The sequence below is a fragment of the Apaloderma vittatum genome, unplaced genomic scaffold (genome assembly GCF_000703405.1).
Source record: "Apaloderma vittatum isolate BGI_N311 unplaced genomic scaffold, ASM70340v1 scaffold15077, whole genome shotgun sequence".
In the NCBI taxonomy this organism is placed as follows: domain Eukaryota; kingdom Metazoa; phylum Chordata; class Aves; order Trogoniformes; family Trogonidae; genus Apaloderma; species Apaloderma vittatum.
In genome coordinates, this window is record NW_009724652.1 from 19,369 (window position 1) to 39,978 (window position 20,610).

Here is a 20,610-nt window from a genome sequence, read left to right on the forward strand (position 1 = left end):
AGCAAATTTGTGTTGTCCATAAAGGTGAATGGTGTAAAAACTGCTCGTATCTGAAGAGCTATAATGATGTTAGAGCTGATTTGGTTTTGAACCAGCCAGCCAGTCTTCAGACTCTGAAAGGTGAGGAGAATCATGTTCTTGTTTCTTTCAGATAATCACTTACCTCTCAGAAAAAGCGATTCCAAAAGAGGAGAGTAGTGTTCGTATTTAGTGCCCCATGTTCCTTGGGCCATTGCAGATCTCTTCCTTTCCCTTCTAAGGTCTTAGAAATTTAGTTTGGCTGACAATTTTCTGATAGTAAGTAGCCTTTGACTTTGCTGCTCTGACAGTGTCAGAATACATCACTGCCTTTCTCAGTCGCTGGAAGAACACACAGAATGCAGACGGTGATAAACTTACAAAGCCAAATTCAGTCACAATTGTCAACATTGGCATATCTTATGAACAACAACAGAAACGTAGTCTTAAGCAAGCTCTGCCTTATTAGTAAAGTCACAGCTAAAATATGTATGCCAGACAGATATCTATTGTGTCTATCAAGTAAAACCTACAAACTACAACATCTTATGACAGGAGGACCAGCCACAAGTGAGTATGGTGAGTGAACCAGAACAAGGCAAAATTCTGTAAGAAACATCTCATTTTGATTATTAGCCGCCGTAAAGAGCTTTTCATGAAGGTCTAGCTGCTACTTGCTCATACTGGCAACGTGTAATTTTCTTCTGGTCACCTACGGGAATCCCTGTGAATACAGTTTTCATTTTTTTGATATTGATGACCTCAATGTAGTGGCTTACATTCAAGAATCATTATTAAGGTGTTAGATTTTGCAGACTTAGAGCATTTTGGCATCACTGTGTTAGCAGATTATATTGTAATCATCCAACTCTATTTTGCTCTAAGACTCTAACCAGCTGAAATAGCTCAGTTGGGAGAGTGTTAGACTGGAGATCTAAAGGCCCCTGGTTCGATCCTGGGTTTTGGCAGAAGATTTTAAGGGGCTGGTTAGCTCAGTGGGTTGAGCACGGTGCTGACAACAATGACAACACCAAGGTTGCAGTTTTGATTCCCGCTCGGTCCCCATGTGTTGCCAGGTCTAGTCGAGAGGTGGCGTCCTTGCCCACGACAGGGAGGTTTGACTAGATGATCTCTAAGGTCCCTTCCAGGCTATGCCATTCTATGATTCTATGTTTACATCCTACTTTATTTTCACTTCAAGTATAAGTGTTTTTTTCACCATTCATGCAGGTATAAGCACACGAATTGCTATGTTTGTATATTAGTTGTCTAGACCTGATGGAATTGTAATGAAAGAGGACCATGTACACAGATCTCATTATCCATATCAGTTGGCAGGAAGGAGTAGATCTTAAAATGTGCTTGTCATAGCAGTCTATTCAGGTTTTCCACAGTACACACAGAGCAGTACTACAGTGTCTTTCCTGTTATTGACACAGAGCTGAAGATTTGGTTTGAGGAATTGGCCCAGAAAAGGCAACTGAGAGGGTGAAATAGTATAGAAAAGAGAAAAAGGAAAAATTATTAGAGTGGCCAAAACCTCTGCAACTTCAGCAACTAGAGCACAATGTTTGCTTTTTGGTTGATCATTTTAAAGAGCAGGTTCTGTTTGGCACTTGTTCTGGCATATTTACTATAATCTTCAAAATACTGAGAGAAGGTGTGGCAGAGTAAAAGGAAGCAAAACAGAAACTCTTAAGAAGCCTTTTAAAGAGGTCTACAAGATATATTTGAATTTCCCTACCTTCGAATTCTCTCCAAGTTTCTTGGATTTTTCTTGCACAACCTGTCTTAGAATCTGTTCTATTAATTCAGTAAAATGTCAACCTTTTTAGCACTGTACTGCTGTTGTTCTTATGAATCATTACCCTTTCCGTATCATTTAATTTGTACTGTTTAAATATTGTTCTTAGTATCGATTCACCTAAACATACACATAGTCCCTTCCTCACATCACATCAAATTTAGAAAGCTTGTCTTAGGTCAGACTCTCATTATTCTCTTACTTCTGGCTCCAGTGGAGCTGTCTTTCACAGCTTTACAGAGCTCATTCTCCAGGGATCAGGATCTCTGAGGGATAAGCCACCTGGATGTTCTCACGAAGCACAATTCGTTAGGTAACCTCTATGGCAGCCAAACATTTTCCCCCAGAGAGTGAATATCTTATGCCCCCTCTCTATTCTACCCTTAGCTGGCTGCATTTGTGTGTTTGCGTGTGCAAAGATAGGTTTTATCCCCGGTTATATGCCTGGTCACGAGGTGGTGTTGACAGCCTACGTGCTTTGGACTACCCAGGGGTTTGCTGGTGGGGCTTCAGCTGTGTCAGGACATTAGGAGATAGAGAAGCGGAGGACCTCTGGAGCATCTCAAATCCCAAGAAAACATTTGTGCTCATGTTCTGCAGTCTCCACTGCAGGCACGTGGAGGGCTGCCAGACGCGAGTGAAGTGTTAGGCGGCTGATGACGCTTCTGCAGCAAGTGCTGTCCTTGAAAAACACAGTTGGGCGGGGGAAACTTCACTCAAATCAAAGGACATAAAAATAAAGTGACGTGCAAATGTAGAATAACTCTTCAAAATTTAGATTGTGACGTCTTACTTCCACAAAACTAATGGCTTTCTAGAAAGCCCTTGCCATGTAGTTTAAGTTTTAGAAGTTTGCCAACAACAGGAGATTATTTCAGTGAGACAATTTATCCCATGCTTATATTTAATCTGTTTTTATAAGAGCAAGTACTTTATGTATTTGTACCTTGGAGAAGTCATTTCCAAAATTACTAAGTCTAATAATATGTATTTCAGAAAGGACAGCAAGAATTAATTTACTTCTCAGAATGCACATGGTAATGTTTTATACTTACAGTGATTTGTTGTATTTTTACATTTCCCACAATTTATCATGATTAAACTCACTGCCAAGTGCCAAGCATATTCAAATATATTCATAGCATAGGAATTTTTGCTTGACAAAACCATGTGCAAAGCACTGTACACCTCTGACTGAGTCTAATCGATTATTATTAATAAGAGTTTCAAATATTTCTTTCCATAGCTTCAGAAGATATTTGTCCATTTGCTTCATTTTATTTGAAATCCTAAGTTTTGTTTAACAATATAAGGAATGGGTACCAATGCCACCATTTAATTGTCCTTTTTGGAGATGCATGGCCCTTCTTTCTGTGACCCCATGAGCACAAATTCAGCGTAAACGTTCAGCATAAGATGTAAAAGAAATGGGAACACGTGGGAAGTGGAATCTTTTATGATTTATGGAGTGTGTTAGAACAAGACTGTGAGGAGCCTTTGCAGAATAAGGGCTGGCCAGGGTATAGCAGGGGGCCTGGACAGCAGTCTGGTCATCTGCTACCATCTTAATAGCAGCTGGTCAGTTCAACACGTCTGATCCAATCATTTTTTGGTGCAACACAAAAGCATTTAATGCAACATGCAGCATATGTGTACTTTTACCTTGAGTGAAAATATTATTTTACTAATAATGACACATTTCCTTTGATTTTATTGGTTTAGCTTTTAACTGTAGTGTATTTTTTACTACAGTCATGGTATTTTATGCTGGAGCGATGGGACTTTTTAATCCAAAGTTTGTATCATTTAATTGCTTTCCAATTTCAGTTCAAAATTCTTGGGTTTTATTTGTTTCATTCTTTTTCTCTGAGCTTCAGAGTGTCTGCTCCTTCATTCATTTGGACATTCATGCTTCTTGACCTCCTTTTACTGTCTGTAGTTCCAGGATGAAGTTGCCTTATTACTTTGCTTGTGTATATTTATATATAGCTCTGAATTCCAGACTCCAAAACTTTTTGTATCAGGCTGTTTTTCAGGTTGACAGCAACGCACAGTAATTTTTCTTACCTACTTAAATTTTTAATATTTAATAAATTATATAGAAATGTTAAAAATAGTTCAGGATTTTAATGGCCTTGTTTGAAGGCAGAAAGACCTGTGGGAGAGAGATTTCACTTTATGGCCATCTTGTTTTCATAAAATGTTAATCACATCAGATAAGATCCAATCTGCTGCCCAGCTTGCATCTAGGTATTGCAACTCTGCATCTGACAGTCTAGCCTGGATCTGAATTTTAGATGTCTAGGGAACAAAGCCTCCTAAAAGCAAGCACCTGCATTCCATGTCAAATGAATGGAAGTCTCTAAAGTGCTAGAGAGGAGGATATGGTCTGCTTGAATTCAAGAATCTAAGTAGGTATTTATCCTTCACTTCAGTGATTGAATCAAAAAGGTAAATTTTAGTTCAGTAATTCAGTAGGATATCTCTCGCCAGGTGCAAAAATGAAAAGAGCAAACAAAGACCTGCTTACGCAACAGTCACACCACTGGCATGTGTAGAAGAGAAGGTAGGAGGTTGTCTGTTCATAGCTCCGCCTAAAAACGTTAACAAGGGCATTTTATTCTATGGCATTATTGGCATAGACAGTTCAAAAAAGGTTATTTGTTAAAACCTTACTTGATCTGGAAATCAAATAAACCAAGATAATTTCTCCTTAGAAAACACAATTGCCTCACTTTAAGCGTATCTTTAGAAGATATCTTTTCTCGAGCATTATTTATAGGAAATGAATTATGGGTATTATGCTAGTTCAGCAGCAATACCTACGCATAGGACTTTCACCCTAAAGATGTGAAGGCTTTTTGTAGTGGTCCATAGGGAACACTGTCACCAGGCAGAAGTCCATTTGTACAATAGTTTCTGATTCACAGCAAAAGGATGCAAGATTCTTGGTGTTAAAACCTCAGTAATTTAAAAGTAACTTTTCAGCAACATTTTCCAGTTAGAGATATGAGAGTTCACCCTCGACAAGTGACAAGCAAAAAACAAATAAACTTTTAAAATACAAACATGTATATTAATAGAATTTTGTATCTTGGAGGTATGCAGCAAACCTATTTTTCTAAAGGTAATTGACAGTGTGGCTCTCAAAGCCAGTTATTCTGAGTAGATTTCAGCTTGACGTGGGTTAATGTTATTAACTTTATGGATCTGAAAAAGCTTGATTCCAAAGAACAAACTTGTGTTTTAAAATAATAGAAGAATACCCACAAGTATCGGTATTTGACTGATGTATTCCTGTTACTTTGAACAGGTTCTGCTACACAAGTTCTCTACAGTAGTTCTTAATTTTCAAAAAGGCTGCCAACATAATCAAGTCCATAAACAAAGTAAGAAATAAAAGGCTGTGCCGTGAGCAGTCCTGCACCAGGACAGCCCAGTATGAAGGACAGACACCCTCCTCGGCCACGGCCAGATGGCTGCTCAGCACTGAAAGCTACTTTGGTAGCTGCCTGGAGAGAGGGCAGGAATTGGTTTCTTTGGCGTTGCGGGGCTTGTTTCTGCCTTCTTTTTTACGTCTTCACTTTGAAATGAGAAAGTACTTGACTGAGTTGCACATCGCAGAGGTTGATGTAGGGCAGAAACGCGTTGCTGTCGAGTGTCTGTCCAGAAGCCGCCCAGTTCAGAGACGAGTGAGCAGGGACTTCCTCTCCCAGCCCAGTTTGTTCCGTTCCCCCTCTTCCCCAGGCTGGTAGGGACATCCGTGTTGGCAAACGTTCACAAGGCTGAGAAATGCATGAGCATGTGGACTGCAGTCTTGTAGAGAATACTGTGCTGAATTTATACCGCTTTTAATATTTCCACTGTGTTGAAGAGCGGAGAATGTAATCTGTGTTGCAATTCCATGTTGCTTTCAGACAGAAAGCAATTAACTTTTAATCTACTTGCAAGGTGAAATCAACATTTCTTTTACTTCAGTAATATTATATTTCTTTCGGCTTAAGTGTTCTGTTTGGAGCTTTTTTCCATGAGTTAAGTATGATTTTGCAATAAACATGTTAAGTCTGTGGAAATGTGCATCAGATCTATAGCACATCAGTTAAGATGATACATACGAAACAAAAGTAAAACTATTGATTTCAAATGTTTGTTGGGAAAGAGGCTGAGAAACTGTGTGGATATTATGGACGTTTCACATTGCTAAATATTGCCAGTAAGCTTAACGTTCCTCTTCTAGATTTCACTTAATTTTTTATATCTTTTGTAACACTTCCTAGAATTTAAGTAACCAAACTAATTTCTAAACAGGATAGTCACAGGGATACTCTGTTCTGAGATGAATGTCAGTTCAAGTGCAGAAAGCAGCAACTGTTAAAGAGGATTACAAAAGTCAATATTTAGACTATTACTAGGGTCTTATAAAGCTGATTCTGGAATACATTTAGCGGGTATATCAAGTATATTGAAGCAATGAGCTGTTTGTCTACAAAACACTTAAGAGTACTGCTGGCAAATATTATTAGAATGACTATCTCTGTGACAGTCCTCCTGCTTGAGGAGTGTGTGTGCTTATATGAAATTAATCAAAATATTTATATTTTCCTTTTTAATAGGGTTAAAACCAATTTGATTAATTCAAAAGGCATCTATCTATGCCTATGTAGTCTTGAAAACCTTGCCCTTCAGTTTTAATGATTTTTAAGAGAATCTTTAACTCCTGAATTAGTCGAGAAACATCTGGTAATGTGCTTCTTCATAATTTTTGTATTTATTTTTGCAAAACTATTTCTGAAAGCTTTTGTGTGCCTGATCCACCTAATACATGGAACTAAGTTCTGAAAGCTGGATTTTAGGCCAGGCGTTTAAAGTCAGTGAAGCACCTGGAGATGCAGAGACACCTGTTGTTATTATTAGAGTTCTGGGGACCTAAGTCTGTGGTTTCCATTAATTTTAGTGGAAATTGGGCATGTTACCAACTTCTGAAGTTCCTAGTCTATACATATCAGTACCTATAGGTTTCTGACTTTTTAATATCTAGCCTTTAAGGTATTTTGTGCTTAGTTAACTCATCTTTATAAGTTGTTCCTTGAACTTAGCCATTTTAAATTCTTTCAGCCGGATCAGCATTAGGCTTGCCATTACTTGATCTTACAGCATTTCCCAATAGGAAAGTCAAATACTAAGACACCAATACTAAGATTGCCTCTGCATGTCCTTCTCCGTCCTGCATGCTACAGCACTGACTTCTGTTCAGCAAGGATGCTGTGCCCTGAGCCATAAGCTCTTGGATGTGAAAGTGTAGCAGGAGCACACGTCCGTACTGCGATGTGAGCAGCTCCTGTTGGTGGCAGGGGGTCCACGCATGCCGAGGGAAGGAGCTGATGGGGTTCACAGGTTAGAACCCCTGAAGTGAGAGGAAAAGAAGACAGCATAAGTGGTGGAGAAATACAGAAGAAAGCATGAAATACATTTTTCCCTCTGAACACCATTTGTATTCTATTCAGAGCACATACTGGCATCCTTCAGCCCAGTGCCTGTGATGCAGAGGCAATTTTAATAGCCTCCCATCCCTCTTCTACACTGCAGCTGCAGTGCATCCCTGCTTATATTGTGGCACACTTGTATGCTAGCAAGAAAACCACATTTTTATGTTTCCTACTGTAAAACTGAATTTCACTCAGTGACTCATTTCTCATTATCCTCAGAACTCTGTCCCTGCTCTCCGTTAGGAAGCCAAGTCTAATGATGGCTTGGATAGACCTTCCTTCTGTAGGTTGCTTTCCTTCAGTCTTCTGCTAGGGTTTGGTTATTTGCTATTACTAACTTAAAAACAAGCCCCTTTCAGCAGTTCAGTAGACCAGAACTCAAGTCACATGCACTTTCCCTCAACTCAGAATAAAAATATTAACAAAAAAGGAATTTGAATTATTCCTTTCATACAATTCTGTGAAATCAGGAAAAAAAAGAAAAGAACTTAGGGTAAGAAGCAATTTTAAATAATAGATTTCAAGGTTCAGAATAGTCTTCTCAAGACAGTTAAGTGCTGCTGCAGCTCAGTTCTTGGGTGTGTCTATAAAACTGGAGTGAATGAAAAATCAGTGAGGGCAGGGAGAGAATCATTCCTTCAGCGATGGCATTAAATGGAAAACCCTTTAAAAAAATCAGGAAACTTCAGCTGTCACCTTTTAAGATGAAAACCAAAAGTAGTTAAGTGAATAGGATTCTGTCAACTCAGAAGTTACAATTAATAGTAGTACCTAACTTAAACTATGTGTGGCAATAAAATGATCTTGAAATAACATGGTTTAAGTCTCATGGATAATAGTGAAAGTCTGTATATCCTTAAAGATCCCTGTGGATGCAGTGTGTCTCAGCTGTTAATCATTGATCAGACTTTTGTCTAAAAGATACAGACATATTTGCAAAAATCAAAGACAAGTGCGTGTGTCACCACCAACAGACTGCAACTGGAATGCCGTTTGATGTATCCGGCTATGGATTGCTGTCAGGAACTTCAGTAACCAGTAGGTTCAGGTTGTGCAGCTTCTCAGCACATTTGCTGAGGGGAAGGCTCTCTGTTGCAGTTTAAGAACATACTTGGGAGACAGGAGGTCTGGATCTATTCACAGCCATGTGCTGTGACCTTGAACAAGTCAGGGGCTTCTGTGCATCTGGTATTATATCTACACTTAGGTAAAAGCATTGTAAGGTGTTACTATTGTAGTCACTACTCTTCTGAGCACATCTTTGCTTTTAAGGCAATGGGAAAGGTAGGAGGATGAGCAGGAGAAAGTTCAGGGTTTTTATTGTGTAGAGTCAGTGTAAAGCAACCTCTCCATGTTCACATATGCTCAGCTTCAGTGTCATAGATGTCTTTCCTCCAAGAAGTTAATGTCACCCTGCATGCAGATGGATCAGGGCGGGTGTGGAGGAGTGGCTCGTGACCTGCTTCTGATCTCAAGAGGTTACACAAGCCGTGCTGCTTATGAGGCTGTGTTGTTTTATATTGGACATTCCTCAGGGACTTAGGACTCTGAGGCAGATGTTGCACGTTCTTACATCCACTTGTCGGTCCCCATACAGATGAACAGGCATGCCTAGACTCCTAAGGGACCTTGCTGCAAAGCCCCAGATCTCAGAAACCTGCATAGCCCTGGCCACCCTTTGGTGGGTGCTTGACTGTTCCCCTCCTACAGGGAAACAGGTGGATAACAAGTGTTCATGTTAGCATTTTGCTTGATTTAGTGGAAATATAGCCTTGATGTAGCAGTGGCAAAGGTTGTAACCATGTGACAGCTGAGGAATGCATGTCTAGTACATAATACTGTGAACCCTTTGCATGTTCTTCATCGGCATGTAAGGCTGTAAGCTTCCCTGCTGAAAGAGAAATGCTGAGATGAAGCAGTAATAAGATATTCTCTCACTTGTTTGTGGACACTAGGGGGCAATATAGTAATATAGTCCTCTAAATTTAATAGTAGCAATTGCAGCTCGAAAGGTATAAAATAGGGATGGAGATTTTTAGGTGCCTACCTGAATTGTTAAGAATTCATCCATTGCTAGTCGTACACATCTCTGATGTTAACTACAAAGGACACTCACTCTTGGTTCTATGTTATAAAATATATGAGTAAGTAATGTTGTGAGTGGGCAAGACCGAAAGAAGGGAACCATTTTTGTGTTCTTTTCATATTACCACTGGTTCTGGCCCCTTCCACTTCTGTGCTGTGTTTCCAGATCAGGCAGTGGAGGAGAATTTGCATAGAGGTGACTGCACTTTTTCCATCTGGCCACAGAGCAGTGGGAACCCCATATTTTGCTTTGTCTCTAGCTATAGTATTAGCTATGCAGAAATCAAAGAAAAAAAGAAGAAAACCAAACAAATCGGGAAAACTGGATTACTGAAGCCGCTGGAATATGACAGTATTCTTTGTGCAGCTCCAGGGGTGGCTTTGTGAGGAGGTGGTGGGTGGTTTTGATTTTCTGCTACCCCATGACAATGGGAAAATAATAGCTGGAACGTGAAAATTATGAGCTGTTTTCTTTACTGTCTGAGACAGGGAGCTGTGATATTCTGTCAATATTAATATCACAAGGAGTAGAGCAATGTTTTTATTAGTCTATTCTGCCACAGTTTTTCTTTCCTGTAGCAGCTCTGACAGAACAGCAGCAGGAGGGAGAAAAATAAAAGGAATTAACCTGAATTTTTACTGCATGGTGTTCATCACAGAACAAGAGTGGGAGGCAAAAATAATAGGAGCACACTGCCATCAGGTAGAAAATTAATAATGTAGAAAACTGCATAAGATCGCAAACATTTGATGTCACATGCTGTGTAATGGGGTTTAGCTGTCCCTGACACTCATAATTTTTAAAGATCAGCTGAGAAGAGGCCCTAATGCTTGAAATTATTCAAAACTCTGTTTTTTCAACCTGAAACAACTCTAGAACTGCTATACAAGTTGGAAATTCTGAGTGTGTTTGGTTTGTGCTTGTATGAAACACCTGGAATATTGAGATACAGAGAACATTTCACCTCAGAAAGCTTTTGTCTCGTTGTCTCGACACCAGCCTCTCTGTCATGTCAGACCGATTTTAGCTGAATCCTGCCGCCCAGCAGTCATGCCTGCTACTGTCTCTGCTTTAGGAGCTTTACTTCTTCAGCAGTTCACAATTCTGTGACCAGTGGGTTGAAGTAAGAAGTCCTTCTTTCACTTGGAATTTAAAAACAGGTCTCGATCTCACGTTCTTTTGCAAACGTTGACAAACTCATACTTTGTCTCTACTAAAGATGGTTTTGCAGATGTGGCTGCCCTGGCAGGGTGCAACCCTCCTAAATTTACTTCTTACTAGGAGGGGTTTTTTTGGCTGTGCATCTTAATCTCAAAATTAAGTAAGGTAGGTCAGCAAATGGTTTCCTGCCAGGATGGCAGCTCTACTGGGCAGTTTTCTGGTTAAGTGGCATGCCCATGCACGAAGTGAAGGTGTGGTACTAGCCTCTTTTTTGTCAGCTTGCTTCACCTGCCTGTGAGGACACAGACTTTAGCATGTAGTAGCAGCCAACCTGCATAGCAGTGTCCTCAGAGGCTCCTACTCCCATCACTAGAAGAATCACCCACCGCTGCTGTCCCTTCCTGCCGATCTGTGCCTGTCACCAGCCCAGCCTGCCCTTCCTCCAAGGTGCCCTCAGTGCACTACCTGGGGGAAAAACAGCCTTCTGCGCCGCCTATGTGATGCCTCGATTTGTAACGTCTGAGTCCCTGTGTTTTAAAGATTTGAGAGCTCATGCTCTCCCCCTGAATAGTTGATTTACTTATTTTTTTCCTCTACATTGCCTTGCATTTCACCATGGCCAGGCGGGCTTGCTCTAGTTTGCTTTTTCATTTCTCACACGGTGGGCCAAAGGGCAAGAAGCTTCTTCATACCTGCCTCGCCATCAAAGTCTGCTAGATATTTACCTACTCCTCAAATTCTAGTTCAAGTGTTTTGTTTCATCCTGAGGTTGTTAATAAGTTTCAAGCTGAAAGCTTTTCTCAGATGATGTTGCAAATGTTTTTTTCAGTTACACACTCATGCATTAGTGGCACTTCCAGTGGGGTGAGTTTACTTGCCAGAGGAAAAAAATGTTATCTACAGTAAAGACACTTAATGGATGTTGGTGTATATGGCTTCGTAATGTTGTTTCTGCATGACTGCCAGTGAAAGTCAAGGTGAGCAGCAAAGGTTTTTTCCTACCTTTGACTCTCCCACTATTTGGCAGAGTGGAGCAGGCAGCCCAGCTCTCTGAAATACTAAACCAATCACCCTTTCTATTGCACAGAAGAAAGTGAATGAGGCTTTCAGCTGGCATGTGCACTTGATGCCCATTTTTCATCTGCTTGAACACCTGCAGAAGAAAGCTACAATAACCGAAATTAGTTATGGATGAAACATCCTGCCAAAGCAGGATCACTTAGAGTAGGTCACACAGGAACGCGTCCAGATGGGTTTTTGTGGAGTCTCCAAAGAAGGGGACTCCATAACCGCCCTGGGCAGCCTGTGCCAGTGCTCTGTCACCCTCGCAGGGAAAAAGGTTTTCCTAATATTTTTGTGGAACCTCCTATGTTCCAGGTTGTACCCATTGCTCCTTGTTCTGTCATTGAACATCACTGAAAAGAGTGTGGCTTTATAAACGTTAATGAGGTCACCCCTCAGCCTCCTCTTCTCCAAGCTAAAGAGACCCAGCTCCTTCAGCCTTTCCTCATAAGGGAGATGTTCCACTCCCTTCACCATCTCTGTGGCTCTGCACTGGACTCTCTCAAGCAGTTCCCTGTCCCTCTTGAGCTGAAGGGCCCAGAATCAGACACAATATTCCAGATGTGGAATCACCAACAGATTTACAAATCAACTGTGATATGGTAAATTTTGTCCAGGCATGCATGATATTCTGAGAACTTCAAGTGTGTCAAATTTATTCCAGTTGCTGTCTCAAATTCATTTTCCTCTAAAAAATTAAACTGGGAGTAGGATGTTTCTGTACTAATATTGTGCAGAGCATTTCACTTAGTGGATTGTTGTTAAAGACCAAAAATTGGAAGTCATATATGCTGAAGTAAACCAGTATAATAGTGGGCCATATGGAAACAGTTGTGAGTTTTTTGAATAACTAATAGGATACAAATGTCTTTTTTTGTCTCTTCCTCTGGTAAACACCTAGAAAAAGAGCTTCAAATCATACACTTGCTTTGTGTTAGCAATAAACAACCATTTGTTAACAATGGTCTGTTTTGATAACTCTGTTCTTTGACATTTCAGGGTTTCTTTGAAATTGTTCCTCTGTGCTACTCAAACTGCTGTTAACTCTCTCATGTCACTTACAGAACAGCTAGAAGCTCCTGTCTTCAAATTAATACATGCTGCTCCGTATCCAGAATATTTAATAATCTCAGTTCTCAGCACGTTCATCAGTACCTCTTTGTGGGTCAGGTATAAGGAAATGTGTTTTGTCATCCCTTTATAATCTGGGAAGGATTGGTGAAAGAGAGGGTCAAGCTGCAAAATCATTGACTTGAAATAAGGGACAGAAATGTAGTAGAGGAATGGGACAGGAATGGAGGGGAATCATGTTTGTCATAGGCTGAGACAGAAAGGAATCACCGAGTAGACAGCACAGACCATGACCTGGCATGCGACACTTTGGAGGAAAGTTAAGCAGGAGCTCCATTTTCACTGTGCATGGATCAAAAAGCATGGATGAAAGTGAGAAAGGACAGGGAGAAGAAAGGACACAGGAAACCACAATGCATCAATCTGCCAGTGTGATAGTTACATGTTATGGACAGCCATGCAGGCACTTCCTTGTCTCTATCTTGACCCAAACTAGTTACTGGAAGGTAAAGCCTGAAGGCAGCAGCTGATGGTAGAAGATTGTTCAGGTTTTTACAGCTTCCAGCACTTGCCTAGTAGTTGTATGTTGTATGAACACTCACCTGATTCACAGTTTCATGAAAGAGTTAAGAAATAGGGAAATTTTTATTTATTTCTGGTTGAAGGGTGAAATTATGAGCAGAGCAGCATTTACTTCCTCTGTTTAAATTTTAGTTGCTTTGTTTGAAACTGAAGCTCAAGGCAGAAGGCTTTGAAGCTTACCTTTGGTTGGTTATTTTAAGCATTTTGTGGGCTGCAGCAAAGTAGGAGGGTATCACTGGCAAATAAGCTTTGTATTTTTGACAGGGAGTCTTATGACATTTTGGTAAGTTGGATCCTTATGCAGCAGAAAGACTGATATGTGTAGCAGCATTTCTCATGCGAGACCTTCTTAATCTGGAAAAGAAACTCCTTTTCATAGTAAGGCAACTTTTGCATCATCCTTGCAGGATGAGAGAGAGAGACCCACTGTTTTGGATCCTATGCATGGTAACATCATATAGCATGTCCAAGAGACATGCCATTGATTCTCTGAGGATTTGTTGGCAATCTTTAAAATTCCAGGGCAGTGTAAGTTAATTTTTTAAGGACAGTTTAAAGTAAGAGCAGCCTTGACACTGCTGGGCAAAGCTTCAAGTTAACTGGTTTTTAGGGGTTCCATGAACTTGAACGCGTCAGGACAAGTTCTCAGTGAACGTTTCCCCTTCGCCCTTTGCTCCAAGGCACAGAATGCCTAAAAGGCAGCTTCTGTTAGTCTGTCCGTGCATCTTCCCCACAACATCTGTAGAGGTTTCAGCCCAAAACACGTATGAGAGAGAAACTCTGTACTAAGTCATACTCAGTAAGTTTACAAGAAAAATATATTGTTGTTTTCTTTCTGAACTATAAAGTCACTGGGGATATTATGCAGGAAGTTTTTAACACCTGTAATACAATTAACAACCTGTAATACAATTAACAACCTGTAATACAATAACTCATACTAAAGGGGTTTTTAAGGGGAATTTACCTGGAAAGAATTTTTGATGATGTGCAAGGCAGAAGACAATCTCAAATGGCGGCCCTTACAGCTGTGCCAGCTCTGTAGAGCTAAGACAAATAGAAATTTAGATTTGCATTCTCACTTGAAATGAATGAGGAATAGGGCAGGAGTGTTTATTTTAAAAATTGCCTTGCTATGACTCAGTTACACTGGATAAGGGAAGTTATTGATGCACTTGAATTCTGGACTCTGCAGTGTACCATGGCCTGGAGATGAGGAACAAAATGAAGGACACTTATTAAACATGGAGATATTTGCATCAAAGTGCCACTGAAATTAAAAGTCAAGTGCACTTCTTCCTAATAGCAGAGCTTGGTTTAGGAACACATGCATTTTTGAAGCTGACTGTAGAATTAAGCAAATGATAGCAGAAAAGGATACCATAGTATATTCAAAATATCACAAATATAACCCAGGGTTTGATAGCTTTTATCCTACAGACTTCACAGCTCAGTTGAAATACATTCCTGAAATCTTTCTGATTTTCTTAGGCCTTGAAAAGTATGACTCAAAATGTATTTTTAGCTGGTCATTAGGCAGTTTTAGGGGTTTATTCCTATCCCCTGTATTTGTTTCACATTTTTCCTACCTTGTAAAAGCTGTCAAATGTATGAATGGTGCTGCTAAAATTACTTTGGCTTCATATTGCTTCTAAAAATACTTTATTTATGAAGATGGATGACTAGTCCTTAGCTTAAGGAGTGGAAGGAGGGGCTGCACATTCAATATTGCTCTTTTCAGACTGTTTCCTCACGGAGTTTTCTTAGTGTGAATGTTATCAGTTCCATAGCTCAATCAAGCCTGGACTGTTTATACCTGTAAGAGAAAGCTTCCCAGAGATACACTGCAGATGTGCACCTTCTGCCGCTCTTAAGAAAACTCTTTATTTGCAAAATCTTCAGGAGAAGCTCCCAATGATGTCTTGAGACACAACCAAGTAGAAGAAGTGGGGAGGAGGGGAGATGTGTTATTCCTGTCTGAAGTGCTCACTGGGTGTACCCTTTTCACTGGATGTTCATTGGATGAAATCCTTTCCCCTGTGACGGAAGCATTTAATCTTCAGTGCAGATACAAATTTCACCCAAGAGTTTTTTCCACTGATGCTAATTACCTTTGGCTCATATTCACTGCATGAAAAGATTGTCTTGGGAGACAGAGAGATAATTTCCACTGCTAACAGCTCTTCAGAGCAACTAAAACTCAAGTCCCACGTTACAGTATGTGTAGTATGATCTTTTGATCTGTTTTTAATGCTGTCGGCAATGGCAGTGTTTCTGCCCTTTGCTGCCATGTAACCTACTTGCAAATTTACGTGCCCTGTAACAGCTCAGAATTACAAAACTCTGCTTCGATCTGCTCTTGTAAGAAAAGATTATTGTCCAGCCTTACAGGTTTGTCCCTTTATCTACATTTCTAGAATACCCATGTCTTTCCATGCAAAGATGGTTTTGTTAACCAGAGGGTCACCCAAAGCAGTAAATGATCTCTTCCTCACGTACCTTTGCCTGTGAGGTGGTAGATAATACATGGCAGGGCTGATTTCTCCTCAACACTTGGCAATCAGCACCTCCAGTGTCTGTGGGTCCCTTCTCCTTCATAGATATGAGGCTACAGACACAGGGGGTTTCTGCACACCCCTCTTGGTGTGGATTTCCAAGAACCCATTAGGTTTCCCAAATCTGTTTCAAATACTAGCCTAAAATCCAAACAAGAAGTGTATTCTAGTGAAGGGTGGTGCTGTGGATAATGGAATACAAAACCAAAAGAGAGAAGCAGAGAACATCAGCCTGCAGTGTTGGAGCACCCCATCTGCATGGCAGCTAGGGCTCTGAGTGTGGACTTGGTAGTGGTAGCCAAGGTGTCCTTTTGGCAAAAAAGAATAGGTCTCCAAAACTACCTAATAGGCAACTTAGTTTGCCACTCTGATTTGCTTTTGGAGCTCTTATACACTTTGAAGCCACCTTACTCTTTGTACGGATTCTTCTTTTCTGATCTGTTGTCTCAGTCCTGCCGCCCACCAGGAGGTAAATTCTGTGCTTAGGACCAAATCACTGTGGTGAGGCAGCCTTTTACCCTCTCCTCTGGCACCAAGCTCTGAAATTAAAAAATGCAAATACAGCAAGTGGGACCTTTCTTTCTCTCCACTGTGTTTCTTAATTAGCATATTCCTTCAGGTTTGAATGGTTGCTGCATTTTGTGACATAATAACTGTGCTAGTTACTGATCATAACTAAATTTCTAGGACCGTATCACATTTATAAATCATATATCTGAAGTATTCACTATGCATATCCTAACAAATTCTCAGCTCTCTGTTTTGGGTTATTCAGAGAGAGCACACGCAATATGCAGTAATACAAAATAGTTCTTTTACAGGTACTCTTTCCATGCACCATCCTCCCCTCACTTTCAGTCAGGGATTCAGTCCTGTAACAGTGTCATTTCTGTGATGAGTCTCTGCTTATGTGGCCCCACACTAACAAGAGCCACGTTTCACCCCAGAAAATGCCAAATACAACTTGTAATACTGCAAGCAGAATGTCTTGTCTCAGGTCTAAAAGGTGTAACCGAGAGACCCAAGTCAGAGCAATCTCAACGTGATTGTAACAACCAGCCAAAATGGCTGAGTGCAGAGGAAAAGCTCTATCATGCTTTATATGAAAATGTAATGTATTTTGATGACTTACAGTCCAATTCTGGTGCTTTGACAAAAATGTTTTATAAAAGGCAGAGCAGCATTTGATTTACCTAGAGTCGCCTAACCCAGGAGTGATATTTCCACAGGTATAGCCTTTCTGTTGGCTGCTCTGGAATTGGAATCATAGAATCATAGAATGCCTTGGGCTGGAAGGGACCTTTAAAGGTCATCTAGTCCAACACCCCTGCAGTGAGCAGGGTCATCTTTAACTTGATCGGGTGCCCAAAGCCCCATCAAACCTGATCTTGAATGCCTCTGGGGATGGAGCCTCCACCACCTCTCTGGGATCTCACCCTTAAGACCAGACTGCAAATACCTTACTCCTGAGGGTCAATAGACATAGTTCACACAGCAGGCTTGTGCAGATATGCTCAGGAAAGTCAGGCCATCTCCTCATGAAAGTAACTAACTGAGTTTCCAAAAGGGAGAACAGAGCCCCTCTGAAGTTCTTTGAACACATCTGCCGAATCAGCAGAGAAAGAAGTACTTGCTCATAGATTCTGCCTAAAATCACTGTCAAATGTAGGAGTCTTGAAGTCTTCACCCGGGATGTCCTTGTGCTTACAGAGCTCCTAGGTGCCTGACCACACACATCTCCTCACTCTCCGAATGCCTGCAAGATGCTTGCGCCTGTGCCGGGTACCCGTACTTGGCCTGAAGAGCTGGAGTCATCTTTGCTTCATCACAGATGGGTTTTCTAAAGACAGTGTAAGGTGCCCATATAATTTTTTTTGTAGTTTAATTCCATATGGTTTTTCATATATAATAGTTCATCCACAGCAGTGCACACTTTCCTCACCTTCTGTTGTTCGAAAGTCCAAGCCATGTCTTAGTTTGCAGGCATTCAAGGTCTGACTGTAGTACTGCTTTATCTGAACTTTTTGCTTCTGAGGAAGTAATGTATCTTATCTCACAAGATTTAGAGGATGGGCAAGCATAAAGTGAATGAAAACAATTGTTGTCTGGCAAAGTAATAGGCTTCATTCTTAATCATAAGTCTGAAAACGTATAAATAAGAATGTTAATAAAGGAAGACATGAGATAAACCCAAATATATGTGTGAAATATTCTCACTGTAAACTTTTCCTGAGACTTCTCTTAGCTATTATAGCCGAGGGCTAATCAACAGGGTGCTGAACGTAGACTATAATAAATCATGGGCACTCCGCACACAACCTCTGTGTTGGATTTTCTCTGATATTTAAGAGATGTCAGGACAACAATGTGTATAAATGATATGTCAAAGCAATTGTAGGACCTCCACTTTCTTATTAAGCCATTTAGGGAAATGTATTTCATTTGCAGCCTGGGTTGGCTGCAAATGTGCTGGAGACATTAGAATGGATATAATGAATGTGCTTGTGATATTGTTCAAGAATGTCTAGCTTGGACTGTGCAAAACCTCTCTTCAGAGGAGAAGTGACAGCCAGGTCCTTCTGCTAATTGTATTGCAGGCTCTTTTTATCCTAGGCAGAATGATTTGAAATGTGAACATCTCCTCCTTTTTGTAGGAAAATGTGATTTATATATTACAAAAGGCAATACCTGTACAGCATTTTAATCTCACAAATATGCTTACAAGAAAGACACATAGCCAGCACTCATATCTCCTTTAACATTAAAAACATTAAAATGTGACTTAGTATTTTGAGTTCCTTCTTTTCTTTCTCTGACTTTTGTCAGAGTTATTGGCAAGACAAATAACATTAAGTCCGAACACTAAAGAAACACACTTCTCACAGAGTCTTTCTATTCCATACTGGAGTAGCATAATTTCCCATAACTATAGATCCCTAACATTTTACATCAAATTCAGCAGTCATGGCCAGTTTTGGCCAACGTTTCTGGACCAACTTCATCAGGAATAGTAGAGATACGAGGTGAGGAAAAGACCAGAGACTTAGAGACGTTCCAGAATGAAGAAATGATGGAAAGACAGAATTGTTTCATTTAGGGAAGTGTTAAATAGGAGAGAGCAAGGTGAGTGCAGGCAAAATAAAAAATGATTTAGGGACCATGTTTCAGACTTCTTTTTGGATTTTCTTATCAAACAAGAAAAAGGTAATTGTTTTTCATTACTTACCCAGTAGAACAGGTAGGCAACAGCTGGGAAACTGAGAGTAGTATTTTTCACATGGGGCAAAGCTAACATGTGGGACGCCTGCAATGAAAGGTATGAGACCATAAGTTCAGTAGGACTCAGGAGAGGATGGGACTTTTTGGGTGGAGCTACACTGTACTCCCAACAATTTAAACTGAAAGAATGGGAAACTTGTGCTCTAGGGTTAAATGAAATAGATAACTTGGAGAGAGGAAAGGTAATCGACATCAGTAAAGCACTGATGCACATTCTTAGCTTTAAATGTCTACTTAAACCCACTCAGCAAATCACTTTGTAAGCAGATACAGAGCTCTGAAGATGTGCTCAAGTCAGTTGAAGTTGAAGCTTCGTTATTTGGTGTCGTGATAAATGCCTGGGCACTCTTCCATAGTATGAGGCCTGGAATTGAAACATGCTGAGGGGTAAGGTCATCAGCAAGCATGCGATACAGCAGAAAAACCCGTATGTATCAAAAGACGTAGCATTTGAAAGTGGTCCTCCCATTGCCATCACCCTGGGTTCAGCTGATGAAACATCCAGCTTGCTAATACATATGGCTGGCATCAGGAATCAGTGCATATTGCTGACGTAGGAAATAGAAGTGGATGACTTACAATGTGCAGATTTATGTGATTACATATAAATGATTTTGTGCTATGTTCACTTTCCTTTATTCTTGTGACTCTGAGGCTCAGTTCAAGTGATTTTTGGGATCCATGGCAAATCCCTAAGGCTCCTTCACATTGAAATATATGCTGAGGAGGAAAAGTCTCAGAAGAAAAATGAAAGCACAATACAATAGGCCCTTGGTTAAGATTAATAGTAAACCATTCTGAAACAGTCTTAAATCTTATGTATTATCTACAGTTGTTTTGCTTTTCTCATCCAGGTGTATTTTGACAACTCCTTATTCAGCTTCTTTTTGGACTTTGGATTCTCATAATCTTCCTTACTACTGAACAGCAAGAAAATTTCCTGCAAGTCTAGAGAATCTTCTTTCATTGCTTTCATCCATCTGCATTATCTGCAGCAGAAGTGGCAGTGATGCTAATTATGGAATTTCTGTAATTAACATTTTATAAATGATCTGTTTCTTCTTTGGGTTGGTCTTACTCCAGCAGCAGATAGACTTGCATTCCCCTCTTCTACTGGCAAATTGTTAAGTATTTGGCATTCTGCAACCAGCGGAGTTGCAAAGAACCTCCCTTTCTGCCATGTGGTACATTTGTGTGTATACTTTTCTGTTAATCTCTCTTTTGAGTGTGCAGCATACAAGCAGGCAGGAGAATATCAGTACTTTAGTCTCTAAGTGACAAGAGAAGCAGTAATTATTTCTGTTTTTTCTTCAGTGTCTTTCACCCTCAAATTTTCCAAATATCAAAAAAAACCCAAACCAAATAAACCAACCAACAAATAAAAAACCCTCCAAAACCCCAAACTCTCAGTACTTATCAGGTAGTCATTGACAGTAATTTTGGGTAGTAATTTCATCATACCAGCTGCATTGTACATCTTTTGGGTTGGAAATAAGAAAGAAAAAA

The 20,610-nt window shown here is 40.2% G+C and overlaps 1 non-coding gene across 1 annotated transcript; it reads left to right on the forward strand.

Moving 5' to 3' along the window:
* The first annotated feature begins 913 nt into the window (after window positions 1-913).
* On the forward strand, window positions 914-986 carry TRNAS-GGA. The gene has a single exon. It is a non-coding gene; the product is annotated as a tRNA-Ser (tRNA).
* The last annotated feature ends 19,624 nt before the right edge of the window (window positions 987-20,610 follow it).